The 13817-nt window shown below is 39.0% G+C and overlaps 1 protein-coding gene and 1 pseudogene across 4 annotated transcripts in view; both read right to left on the bottom strand.

Annotated features, from left to right (window-relative positions):
* Positions 1–13817, bottom strand: part of CCDC148 (coiled-coil domain containing 148) — a 258987-nt gene that overhangs the window by 33053 nt on the left and 212117 nt on the right. The window lies entirely within an intron of this gene.
* LOC118986089 (uncharacterized) lies at positions 4266–4361 on the bottom strand (annotated as a pseudogene).

Genomic DNA, 13817 nt, shown 5'->3' with positions numbered 1-13817 from the left:
GTTCCAGTAAAACTTTGCTTATGGACATAGACATTTTAATTTCATACAGCTTCATATAACATGATTTCTTCTTATTTTTCAACCATTTAAATATGTGAAAAACATTTTTAGCTTGCAGGTAAGAAAAAAAATAGGCAAAGGCACTGATATGGCTCAACCAAGAAAACAAAAGGGGAAATCTCACCATCGTGCCTTTGTTTGTCTGCCTTTTAGCTGCCTCACTGGGCTTTGATGAAGGAAGGAGACTCCTTTGAATACTGTGACCCTGGCCTAAGAAACTCTGTGCCCCTCAGCCTCTGAGCAGGTGGTAGCAGCCTCTTTCCAAACATCCAAGACTAGAGTCCGTGAGCTGCTCTAAACAGCAAGGCTCATTCTATGTTTGTAATCAGTGTAGTTGGGAGAAGCCATTAGGTGGGTAGTGATTACTATCAACCCAGGATCCACGTGGAGCTAGAGAAGTATGTCATTCTCTCCTTTCTGCAGGTGAAGCCACCTCGCCCACTGACTGCACTCTGGGGCCTTTACCTTGACAGATGAATCTCATGTTAATACCTCTGTGCAATCAAATTATTTTGCTTCTAGATACAAATGTGTCTTATTTAAACAAAGGTATCTTAGCTACTGGTACAAATAACTTCATAAGTAACAACTTTTATTTACAAAAATTTATATTCTTTGACAATATTCTTCCCATAGTGACCCTGAACCACGACATGTGTCCAATGAGGACATTCCTTTAAACCCTTCTCCACTGTAAAAGACAAATGAGTTGAAAACATGCTCCTCCAGAAAAAAAGCTTAGAAAAGAAAGGACTTACAGGGATGGAGGTATATTTGGGGGAAGAGAAATACATGATAATCCTCAACATTTAAATGAGTATCAAGGGAAAAAAGGTTCAGACTTTTTCCACATGGTCTCAACAATAGAAGGAGGATTAATGTATGGAAGCTAGTGGGACAGATCTGGGCTTACTACCAAAAAATAAGAAAAAAAAAAGTGGGAAGGAAAAAATCCAATAGCTCTCCGAAGATGAAACGGACTGCCCTGGGAGACAGCAAGTTCAGCATGAGGAAGTACATACACACGCGGGATGAATGACCTTGGAGTAGAGAGGCAGCAGAAGAGATTCAAAAATAAAAATCATTGAACCAGATAACTTTTAAGACTTGTGGCCTTTAATAATTAGGCTTGACAATTATAGAATGGCATTTCTTCTATCATGAATAAAAAGGCAAACATAAATAACCAAAAGAGTGAGGTAATTCCTTATGCTTCTAGTTTTAACCACAACAAAGACAAGTGTGGCTCAACCACCTAAAACTAACCAAGGCCCTACCATTTGCCTGTAGCGGTTTACTCTAGTTATATTCATTTGTCCGCATAATAGATATTTTTTGAAATTGAGTTACCTACAATGTACCAAATACGAGGGCATTGTGGTGAAGACAGATACAGATTCCACTCCCACAGAATTAGCAACTTACCGGTAATATAACAATTTACCAAGTAATTTCAATTTTAAAAAATAGTAGTTGAGATTGTGCAAATACAGGTCTTTAAACACAATTACAAATCCTTTGATACTCCTACTATTGGAAGTTTACATCTCAATTCCCTTCACTGGAATCTGGATGAGTTTATACTACTTTGACCTATAGATAAAACAGAAGTAATACTGTGTGACTTTCAAGGCTAGGACATAAAAGGACATTGGGTGCCTGCCTTGTTTGACGGAGCCTTGAGGTACCCTGCAGGAAGCCCAACTACTCTGAGTCCTCCTCACGCTTTGAAGAAGTCAAGTCAAGCTTCAAGCAGAGACCATGCAGAGCTCCAGCCAACCTAGCTTTCTATGTATCCCAGTCTAAATGAAAGAAGTCACTGAATTATTTCAACCATTCACTCTCAGCCATTTGAGTTTTTCTGGCTGATACTCCAGACACCAGGCAGCAGAGACAAGCCATCCCGTCTGTGCCCTGTCCACATTCCTAACCCAATGAATCCATAAGCACAATAATAATAATATTGTTGTTTCCTGCTACTAAACTATGGGTGGTTTATAATGAAGCAACAGTTCATCACAACAAGTACCATGTAAACACATCACGAAGACCTAACCTTGTCTAGGGGCCAGAGAAGGCCTCTTTGAGGAAGTGACAGTTGAACAGAGACTTGAAAGAGTAGGAATTAGCCACAGGAGGGTTCTGGTTAGACAGAACATCTGTCTGTCTGAAGAGCCAGTTCAGGCAAGAGAAATCTTGGGGCCCTTCAGGAACTGAAAGAGTGTAGTAGTCTGGAGAGGAATGGAATGGGCAGGAGTCAGCTGGGAGATAAAAGACAAAGCAGAGTGACCATGACTCATCTCATGAACCAGATTAAGGCCTGTGAACTTTATCAGAAGTGCACAGATAAACCACTGAAGGGTTTTCAGTATCAGAGTGACTTGACTGGATGTGTTTGCATTGCAGACTGCGCTGAAGTAGTGAGAAGTTGTAGGAGAGAGAATAGAGGAATGGTCAGGATAGCAAAGGCAACCACTGTTTAAAAGGCGAATTCAAGGGATTTCTTAAGCCGTTGCCTGTGAGAATGGAGAGTGAAAAAGGAAGGAGTCATCTGGGCTTCTGAGTGGGCAGTGAGGTGAGTGGTGGTGTCATTTACTGACAAGGAAACACTATTGAAGGAACAGATTGGAGTGGGTGATGAATAGCTCCATCTGGGACATGGCGAATCTGAAGTGCCGGGACGCAGCTGGCTAAACGTTGTAGATAGGAGAGTATAGAGGGAAACTAATATCACTGAGTTGGTACTTTCCCAGGTACTTTACAGATGTTATTCCCCTTAATTTTGATAACAGCCACGTGGGAGTATTCAAAGAGGTAAGTAACTGCCTGAAATCATAGAGACAGGATGCAGTAGAGTAGAGATTTAATATAGACTTTCTATGTTCAAAGGGAAAGCCACGGGGTACTCTTCCACTTAAAAAATCACAGTGTAGGTGATACTCTTGGATGTGAGGGCAGCAAAATCAGCATTTGGCAATGCCTCTCTGGTCAGTTTAATGGGTGACCTGAAAAACGAACAGTTTTGAAGAGGGGCCAGAGCAAGGGAAAGCTGTCCAGCTGGTTCAGGCCACAGTGCGGGCAGCAATGCCACTTGGCCCGATGATGCACTGGATTCACTGGTGCCTGCATATTCTCGATGACTAGTAGGATCTACAGAACCTGCAACAAAATGTTCCAGGTTTTTGTATTGTAGAGACCCTCAGAGTTCAGGAGCATGATCATGCCTTCTTCACAAATTATGATTTTTCTTTCCATAAGTAGCTCTTGACTTGCTATTAGACCCTGGTAATTATTTTGGTAGCTATTATTTGTCAAGCAGATACAATGTGATATAGTAATTGCTTTCATGTTTTATCTTATTCCTCACAACTAGATGACGGTTGGTATCAACTGGAATTTGCCTTTAAGACACGAGGTGACAGTGATGGCTACTCAAAATGAGCTGGGCGTGACTAACAGCACAGACTAATAAAGTGAAAGTGGACTGGGCTTGAGCACAACCTGAAGGCATAGGTGATTCCCACGAACAGGTGGCTCTCGATCCTTCCACACTGACATCCCTCCCTGAACCCACACCTATGGCCCCTGAGGCATTCTCAATGACTGGCTGACTGAGGAGGAAAAAGATGAGCCAGTTTTACAGCTGGGTCTGTGCATACACTGGCCTGACATGTATGGTGCACAATGCTGCTCTGAGGTGTGCCTGGAAGGTGGTAAAGAAGGGAAATTTTGCATGGTGGTATAATTTCAAGAAGAGTATCTCAATGTTCACTTTACCAGAAGTAAAGGATTAGCAACCATCACATCTTAGCTACCCAATAAATATATTTTTAAAGATGTTATTTATTTATTTATTTATCTCTAGAGGGGAAGGGGAGAGGGAGAGAAACATCAATGTATGGTGGCCTCCTGTGCGTCCCCCGCTGGGAGTTGGCCTGCAGGGAACCCGCCTGCAACCCAGGCATGTGCCCTGACTGGGAATCGAACCGCGATCCTCTGGTTCACAGGCCCGCGCTCAATCCACTGAGCTACACCAGCCAGGGCTCCCAATAAATATTTTTGAGAAAATGAGTAAATAATGAGTTAATGATATTTTGTGGGTAGTAGTTAATTGGTTTGGCCAATTAGTCAGGGACATTGAAAAAATATGGTTGGAGGATTTGTGAGAGGAAGTGTCATTGAAGTTGTATGAATGGACCTGTCTGAATTGGTATAGAGTGTAGGAATATTACATGGAGGTGATTTTAAACTGATAAGAACAGATACTACAATTGATTTTAGCCAAATGGCTGAGAAGCAATGCATGGAGGTGATTTTAAAGACTGAGGTAGAAGAGATTACCTGTTATGTGTGTATGTCTTCTTCCCCAGCAGCCTGGTACTTGCTCAAGGGGCTTAAGACAAAATGCTCCCAGCAGTAGAAACAGAAGCTATGCATTGCTCAACTGTCACTCCAAGCTCCTGACAAGGTATAAATACACTGGGAAAACTAGCCAGTGTTTGCTAGTTACATTATATCACACCCATTCTATCATGGGAAGAACAGAAAAAGAATTTGTATTTTCCTTCCCTATGTCGGCATCATCTGTGCACTCATCGTGTCCTACAGGACATTGCTTCTTCCTTAGGAAGGAGGAGAAGGGCAATGTGCTGACACCCAGGACTCACTACATCACCTGTGTGCTGCTGTCCTTGTAAAACAGAGGTATTGCCTATTGATGACTCAGATGCATCATGAGCTGAGAATTGATATTTTGTGAAGTTGGATGCTATTTTACAGATAGTGGTTTTGCTCTGAATTAGTGACCAGTGCATGCCACAGTTTCTCAACACTGGCAGAATATGTACATAGGTGGACCAATAAATACAAATGAGAATGCTGCTTCTCATAATTAAACCTAAAGACGTATTTGTAAAATTTGTTTCCCATCCTTGAGACTCTAGTCCCTGCTGGTTTTAACTTCTAATACTTTCATCAGGAGAACAACAATGGCCACATTAAAATAGGAGCTGATGCAAGTACTTGCCTTTAAAGTTTATCAAACCACTAAGCAAATAAGTAGAAAAGAAGGTTACAGTGCTGGCTGAAAAACTGACCCATCACAAGTAAACAGGACTGTGGTTATTTAACAGAGGCAGGTAGAAGTAGATGGAATCCAAGGAGCCCCCAGGATACCTTCTGGAATTGCATGCTCAGTGATACAAGTCACAACATGTAAGCTAGTCTCTCAGAAACTAAGGTAGAAAGAAGTGAACCCATTAAGTGAAGGACCTCACCAGCCAAACTGCTGGCCAAAAGCAAAAGGTAGAGGTAATGCATAGCAAAGAAAGGCAATTATAAATTTTATTGTGTGATCTTAACGTGATGGAAGGTGTCCACCAGAGGAAGGTGACCATATACCACACACACACATACACACACACACACACACACACACACACATTTAAACTAATTTTCTGCTGACTTCCTTGGTGGTAAACTTTAAAATATAGCTCATAGGTCATAAAATATTGAGATGGATGACAGGACTAGAGGATAATAGAGCAAAGAAGAGCTAGATGCTTAACAAATGAGATTTTGAGTTGATTCCCTTTAGAAATAGGGAGAGATGTTTTGAGTTATAAAAGGCAAAATTGTACAGTGTTAAGTAAAGTTGATAATTTTTGGTAGTTATAGCATATAAAGAAGGGTATTTGTTAATTTTGTCCAGTAAATTTGTGGACTGTAGGAGATACTCTCTTCCCTTTTCTCTTTTTTTCCATAGCTCTGAGGTCCTTTCCACTTTTGAAGAAATCACACTGCCAGTTGATGTCAGACATTTGCTTGCCCAGCCTCCTTTGCAGTTAATACATGAGCCTTTGACCTGAGTGCAGCCCCTCAGATCCTTCACTTGGAGGCCAGTGATGCAAAGCAGCAGGGCCCACGAAGATGCTGCCCATGGGCAGTGGCAGCATGGCAGGAGTATGAAGAAAGACAGTGTTGCCAACAATGAGGTCCAGAGTCCCAGGACAGCAGGGATGGATGCAAGCCATGGCATCCAATGGTTAGTGGTTGGATTCACTGGGGAGATTCTGAGGAGGGAGTCGGGGTACAGTCATGACTATCTCCTATCTTCACAGCCTCTGACATTCCAACCATTTTCAAAGCTTGGTTGTGCAAGATGACTCTGTAAGCTGTCCAGATATTTCCTTAAAAAACTTTTTTAAAAGATTTTATGTATTTATTTTTAGAGGGGAAGGAAAAAGAGAAGGAGAGAAATACCAATGTACGGTTGCCTCTTGTGGGTCCCCTGATGGGAACTGGCCTGCAACCCAGGCATGTGCCCTGACTGGGAATCGAACCGCAATCCTTTGGTTTGCAGGCCCATGCTCAATCCACTGAGCTACACCAGGCAGAGCAATATTTCTTGATAAAGTCTTTTTACTGAAAAATTCAACTAAAAGTAATTTCTGTTGTTTGCAAATCAGACCCCTGGTTAATACAGTATGGCTGGACTGCATACTTTCCAAGATTCCTTCCAGCTTTAAAACAAAATAATTCCATAAAACTCATGTTAGAATATATAAAGTAAGACTATAAAATGTATAAAATAAGATTGTAAGCACACTTCCTTCACTAACTAATAATTCTTATTTAATATTACCTGATTACCTGATAGCTCTGTGTGTGTGTTTTGCAGTAATTCTAAACAAAGGATAAACATCAAGTACTTGAAACTATATTGTATCCAGTACAGTGGTGGCACTTCATGAAAGTTGTCATTATATTTCTCCTAATCCATGACTTTATACTTTCTTCATTTAACCATGGCTGCCAAGTTTCTGCCTACCTAGCCCTGCAGCTTCATAAAATCTTCCTGGAGTTTATGTATAAAAGGTCAATGTTTCATTACCAGAAACTGCTTAGTAAAACTCCCTAGTTAAGGGGTTAGTGGTAAAGACATCAATATGTATACAGCGGTTGCCTCTGTTTCACTCACAAATGCTGTGCGTGGTCTTGGAGAGCACAGCATTCCTCTACAGCTGAAGAATAACAGCAGATCATTTGCCCCTACGTATCAGTGTAAATGATGACTTGGAGAAAGATAATACAGTTTCAAACACCCCAGTGCCCAAAAAGAAATTTTCAAATATCTATCACACTAATTATGGGCCGAGATAAAAGTCCGTGTTTCTGGGAAGAAACTATGAGATAATTGGTTCTTGAAAAGACCAGAGCATCTAGCTATTCCCTTTATAATCACAGTACCTGTGGTCACTTTATGAACACATATATATAAAAGAAAAATAATGGTGGGCACTAAAAGGATTCAATAATGCTTATTTTGCCTAAACATGTATTTTAAAGACTTTCTGAATATTGTCTGCCCTCTACCAAACATATACGCGATGACATTCCATTTTACATCCTAAATAAGTAACTGTAACCAACAGTCATATTATAGACAGATAACAACAGCCATATAACCAACAGTCATATAATCAACAGACAGACCAACTTGCCATATAATAGTAGAAATTCAGGAGTTTTTTAATGAGAAAGATTTCTAAAATCAAATATCAAAACTGTAAACAATAAAGTAAGAGCAGACCAAACTACTAAGCAACAGACCCTCTCTAACTTCCTGTGTTTTGGAAGAGACCGCTGATCTGAAGCTGGCCTTGGGTATCTCAGGAAAGAAACTGTCACCCAAGGCCCCTAGCATGACCTTCCGTTGGGCATGTCTGCCCAGCCGCTGCTCCGCCTGCCCACTGACACAGGTTTGCTCATTCATTTTCACATTCAAATAACTGTACATTGCTTTGTTCGTAAATTTCTTAGCTTTCCTCTGTCAATTATGTTTGCTCAGCTACAGTCCATTAAAGGACACTACAGTTATGTCCAAATATTCTGTGTATTCCTGCCTCAACACATGAAAACACACATACAGACACACACACACACCATAGTTAGTTATGTTTTACTGATGAGCAAGTTCTAAGTGTTATTATTATTTGACAAAATTACCTCTATGGCTTGGAACATGGCATGTTGGCTATCAGTGAGGTCTTTTAAATTAATCTTTTAAATTAGTGTTAATTTGCCAATACTTCTAACTTCATTTAAAAGGCAAAACAGGCAGGCTCACTAAGAATTCTATCTGCTTAATGCCTTCCAGTAATCCCCGGTTGACATCGGTTGGCGCCTCCACTTGGAATGGAGATTGGTTGTCAGAGATTTAATGAACAAGAGCATTCCCACTAATTTGGGGAATCTCATGCTGAGAGGCAAAAACATAACAAATGTTTGTAAAGTCTCTGTTAATGTCACTTTACTAAGCATACTCTTTAAAACCCTCAAAGATTAGACTACGAACCCATTTTAAACACACTTAATGTCTTCTAATACAACATGCTGTGTTTCGCATATTGTTAAGAAAAGAGAAGGAAACATCTGGTTTTACTACTTAGAAAATGCAGTAACTGTCAATTCCAGTGCTGTTGGCAACCTCCCCAAAATACTCACTAGTTTAACAGTCAATTTAGTATTAGGGAGGCAGCTGGTTCTAGTTTCTTCCTTCCCAAATGGTCATCGCCATCTTAAACTTCAAGTGTTGATATCTTACAACACCGAAAAATTCTCTTCTTTAGGAAACAATGACTAAAAACTTGTGTTTGTTACTATAGAAAGCAACACTTTCTTCATTAAATGCATGCACACACACACCTGCTCGGAGAGAAATGCCCGAGATTTGTCCTTGTGGAGGGTTTCTTCCATGAACGTAAACTTGCACCTACATGACTTACCTGAACTATTTCAGTGAGGATGTAGCACTAAGAAAAGAGAAATAAGGGGCACTTCTACAAAAAGTGGGATCGTGTCAAGAATTTTATAGGTGATTTGGGGCCCATACTTCAGAAAATATGCAAAGAAATTAAGTACATTCATTCTCAAACTTCACTGAACTTCAGAATTCCCTGATGATTTTCAAAAACTGTTGCCAGAGATTCTGATTGACTTGGCTGGGACTGGCCTGGGCATCAGAACTTTAGAACTTTAAACGCTCCCAGGTGATTCTGTTGAATGGAAATACTGCTCAACTGTTACACTAAGGTTGACCAATAATGTTCTTAAGAGCCCATCCCTTCCTTTTGTTGGTTATGCCCAACTTTATTCAGTTTTATGGTTATGAAATGATATCCAGAGGAACTTCAAGACCAAACAAATTTGCTTTTAGAAATCTTTAAAATTATCATCTAGAGTACATACATTTTTTTAATATATCAAAATTACTACAAAGGAGGTAAATGGAAGAGACAGACTATTTAATTACAAGGAACAGCAATTAATATAACTGAAATGCCACAACTATATCCATCTTTGTAACAACAATCACTGAACAGAGAAAGGAGTGTCCATGTTAGCTGCAAGAGAGTTGAACTTCAGAAAAGTTACAGACTGAATATTTTAACAAGCATTTGTAAAATGTCATAATGATAAGAGAGGGGCCTCATCAGAAGGATGATCTAATTTCTACTTGTTTCCTCTGCAACTATGGATGGCAATTGGGAAGCAGTGATGCTAAGAAAAGATAAGGAAAATGAGATATGACCATTATGTGTGCTTGCTTTCTACTCTCCCTCTGTGTGTATAACATAAAGAACACTTAGTAAAGAAAAAACAGGTTTATAGTTGTTTGTGTGGAAAATAATACAGTAAACAGTAACACAAGAATAACCTTGGTTTTGCGGACTCACAACTGTAAACCTACTTTTGCCCCGTCCTGTACATATATTTCAAATTACCCCCAAACAAAAGAAACATAAACATCACAGAGCCATCACAGCTCACAGAGCTACACACTGCAGTGACTAGGGCTGCGACATTGGCCCCAACAGGCCCCAGTGGGAAGGCTGTGGGAAGCTAGTGCATTCAGAGCCCTGCAGGAAACAGAACCACTGTATGCAAAGGAAGAGAGATTAGCTTCCAGCCGTGGGTGGGGAAAGAGACTTTGGAAAGAGAGCCGTGAGGAAGTCAAATAACAAGGAGGTTGGATGTCTGGAAAAGGACCTGAAATGTAGAATTAGACAAAGTAGATGATACAAAGGATAAACATCATGGTAAAAAAATAAAACAGAAGTATATGTCCTCATGTCTATTTTGAAGATGATTTCTGATATCTGAAAATGGTATCTTCTATTTAATACTCTTGTATTTGGATTAGTATATTCACTTCTATACATTGCACATTACTTTCTACCTTGCCCATCAGTTTGAAGCCCACAACCAAACAACAATGAAAATGGAAAAGTATGTTTTTATTATTTTTAAAACTACTATGGGTTTCTCTTATTATCACAAACGTACACCCATTGTGGAAATTTTGGAAAATACAGAAATATAAAGAAGAAAATCAAAACAATCTTTCATTTTATTACCTAGAGACAAAAACTGTTATCACAGGGTTATGCTTCTTTCCAGACTTTTTCTTTGCATAGATATCATTCTTTCACAGAAAGAATATTTTGAAAATATTAACTCCATCTATATTATTTCTCCTGGAAATTATATTTCCCTTTGGCCTTCAACTGGTATGGAAAAAAGAAGTAGTGAAACTCCCATACACCAGCTCTATCACTTTCTGCCCCTTAGTGGATAAAACTGTGATGTCTAGGGGCTAAGTAGAAATACTGAGATAGCTTATGAAAGCATCCAAGAACATGGGGCTGGTTCCCCACTTTTCTGGTATCAAATGCCTCCCAGGAAAGCCCTGCAATCCATATGGCATCCTGTCCAGTATGACACAGGAACAGAGGGAAGTGTTTAGAGATGATATGAGAAAACATTTGTTTTTCACAGTTTGCACATGGTCTTACTGGAAGCACGTGCTGGGAAAACCCAAGCTAGCAAGACCCGGAGGGGAGCACCTCAGGACCAAAAACCACGGCAGGGTCAGCAGCAGCAGTAGCAGGTGTTGGCCCAAACCCTACAACTAAGTGGGTCCAGTATGTTACCAGTGAATTGCGTAAAGACCAAAGCCATGCCCCATATAAGAGATACCAAGGACATCCTGGCAAGGGTAGTGAAGACCTTGAAAGATGCAAGGTAAGGAAAAGAGCAGTGTTTAAAGTCTATATAAAACATGACATCAACTCTGTAAGAGAGTCAGAATCTGCAGGCAGACCTCCAACCCAACCCTCCATTGCCAGGAGGCTGCTAAGCTCTCCTGAACACCTCTACTCCAGCATGGCACCGTTAACGACATCGGGTTACTCTGCACTTGCAGTGGGACTACTCCAAACTAAAATGTGCTGAAAGTGTAAAACATACAGCAGATTTCAAAGACTTCCTATGAAAAAAGAATGTAAAATGTCTGAATCATTTTATATTGATAGCATACTGAAATGATGGTGTTTCTGGATATATTGGGTTAAATAAAATTTATTATCAAAGTGAATTCCACCTTTTATGTTTTACATCTTTAAATGTAGCTACTAGAAAATTTTAAATTATATATGTGATTCAAATAACATTTCTATTGGATAGTGCTGCCTTGTAGCCTCAGGAGGTGAAGGGGTAAAGCGAAATCTCAGAGGATAATGAGGACCCTGAGGGCATCAGAACCTGCAGGCTGCCCAGCTACCGCAACCTTCCATTGGAGGGGCTCCCCTGCCCTCCAGGAGAGAGTCTGTACTGCCCCAGGAAATAGAGATAATCCAAAATGAAAGAGCTTGAGATACTTTTAATTAAAAAGTTTCTATCTTCCCCTGAAGAAGAGGGTTGGTGCATAAAGAAGTTGGGATCAGTTACTATTTTTCATGCATTTGGGAGTGGTATGAATGAATAGTTGACCTTGCTACAAATGAAAGTCTCTTACAGAATTGATATCATGCTTTATATAAATTTGGAACCTATTTTTTTTGTCATCTTGTGTACATTAATAGTTATCTCTCCCAACAGGATAAAACTTAATGCTAAGGGAAAGAACTCAGATATATTACATTTGTATAAAATGTCCAGAAAAGGTAAGCTTATGCAGAAAAAAATACATCAGTGGTTTGGGGCTGGGAGAGGGAATTAATACAAATGGGCCTAAGTGCTTATTTTGGGGTGATGTAAATGATCTAAAACTGGACTATATCAATGGTTGTGCAACTATATAAACTTACTAAAAATCATTTAATTGTACACTTAACATGGGAATTTATGAAATGAGTTATTCTCCAATAAAAAGGTTTTTACTGTTAAAAGTAGCAGTATTAGTAACCTCCTATAAGCAAGCTGAATTTTTGCACATTTTAATGAAATGACATGGGAAACAGAAAAGTAGAAAATGAAAACTATCACCAATCTTGCCTTTAGCAAGCACCCCAGTATCTATCAATTTGTTAGGATATTAAAAATGAAATGTAAACATTTAGTAATTAGATAATAAAACATATTTCAAACCTTGTATTATGTGGCCAAATATATATATCCCTGTATATATATATACATACATACATATACATATATATACACACACACACACACACACACACACACACACAAATGTGTATAGATAGATACATAGATAGAAAAACCTATAATCAAATGAATTTATTAAAAAATAAAAGAGACTGAAAACAAAACAACTAAAGCTTTCAACCCAAAAGGACAGGAAAAAACCTTGGTAACATTCAGGAGCATGCTGCTTTCTCTGTCTTCTCTCCAAGCCCATCTCTAATGAAATAAACCACCCTCTCTTACCTAATCTCAGTCCTTCATAAGCATCTGTAGTCTCTCATCCCCACTGCCACTTCCTATTTCAGACACTGTTTCTGACATAGCTACTAAAGAAAATTTATAATCAGCTTTTTGGATCATCAGTTTCTACTTATCCAAAATAATATCTGAGCTTTCATCAGAAAAAAAAAAACTCTGAAATTTTCTAAAGAGGAGGCTTGAACTGAAGAGCTATTCTGGAAGCATGATCGTAGGTTATATAAATTTGGTATATATATCAGCTCTCCTTAACAAACTTTCAGAGCAAAAAATCAACAGGATTTTTTAGATAAAATTTTACACAATAACTAAGATATTTTTGAAAAGAAAAACAATAAGAGTTCTATCAGATAGCAAACAGAATGGCTAAAACAACATGGTATCCATGTGAAAATATAAATATAGATCAGTTTTTATTTCAGATAATCAAGAGTGTGTATGGATATAAAATCATAATTAGAAGTGTAATATATGATAGAGGTGGCGTTTCAAGTCAGTGGGTAAGAGCGAATCATCAAATAATTGTTTAGACAATTAGCTATCAATTTAGACCAAAAAATGAAAGTCAGACACTTAGCTCCTATCATTCATTCATGGAAATAAATCCCAGGTGGCTAAATTTTGGAAGAAACATGGACAATAGATATAGTATTTTAAGATAATGAGGTAGGTCTATTTGTAAGGTTACCGTGTATCATTTTGAAATTTGTACTTTGCCAAAGTGATGCCCAGGCAGGAGAATAAATCAGGAATGCAGCCCAGCTTGGTTGTACTCACAAGCCACGTGCCATGGTTCAGAAGTGGAGTTTTTCTTTTTCTAATTTGTCTGCTTCCAAATGAGGCACTATGCACTTTGTCACCACAAGAAAGCACCTTTTTTAATTAGTACAATAACCTTATATGCCAGCAGCAACCAATAAATAATAGTTAATACTAAGTAGGTAATTCATAAGTACATAACTTTTTTACACAAATGGCTGCTATAAATGCAATGTGTCCTTTCAAAATTGATA

Source organism: Sturnira hondurensis, unplaced genomic scaffold (assembly GCF_014824575.4).
Source record: "Sturnira hondurensis isolate 20B ecotype Veracruz unplaced genomic scaffold, ASM1482457v3 Scaffold0004136, whole genome shotgun sequence".
Taxonomy (NCBI): domain Eukaryota; kingdom Metazoa; phylum Chordata; class Mammalia; order Chiroptera; family Phyllostomidae; genus Sturnira; species Sturnira hondurensis.
This window is presented reverse-complemented; position numbering and strand designations above follow the sequence as displayed.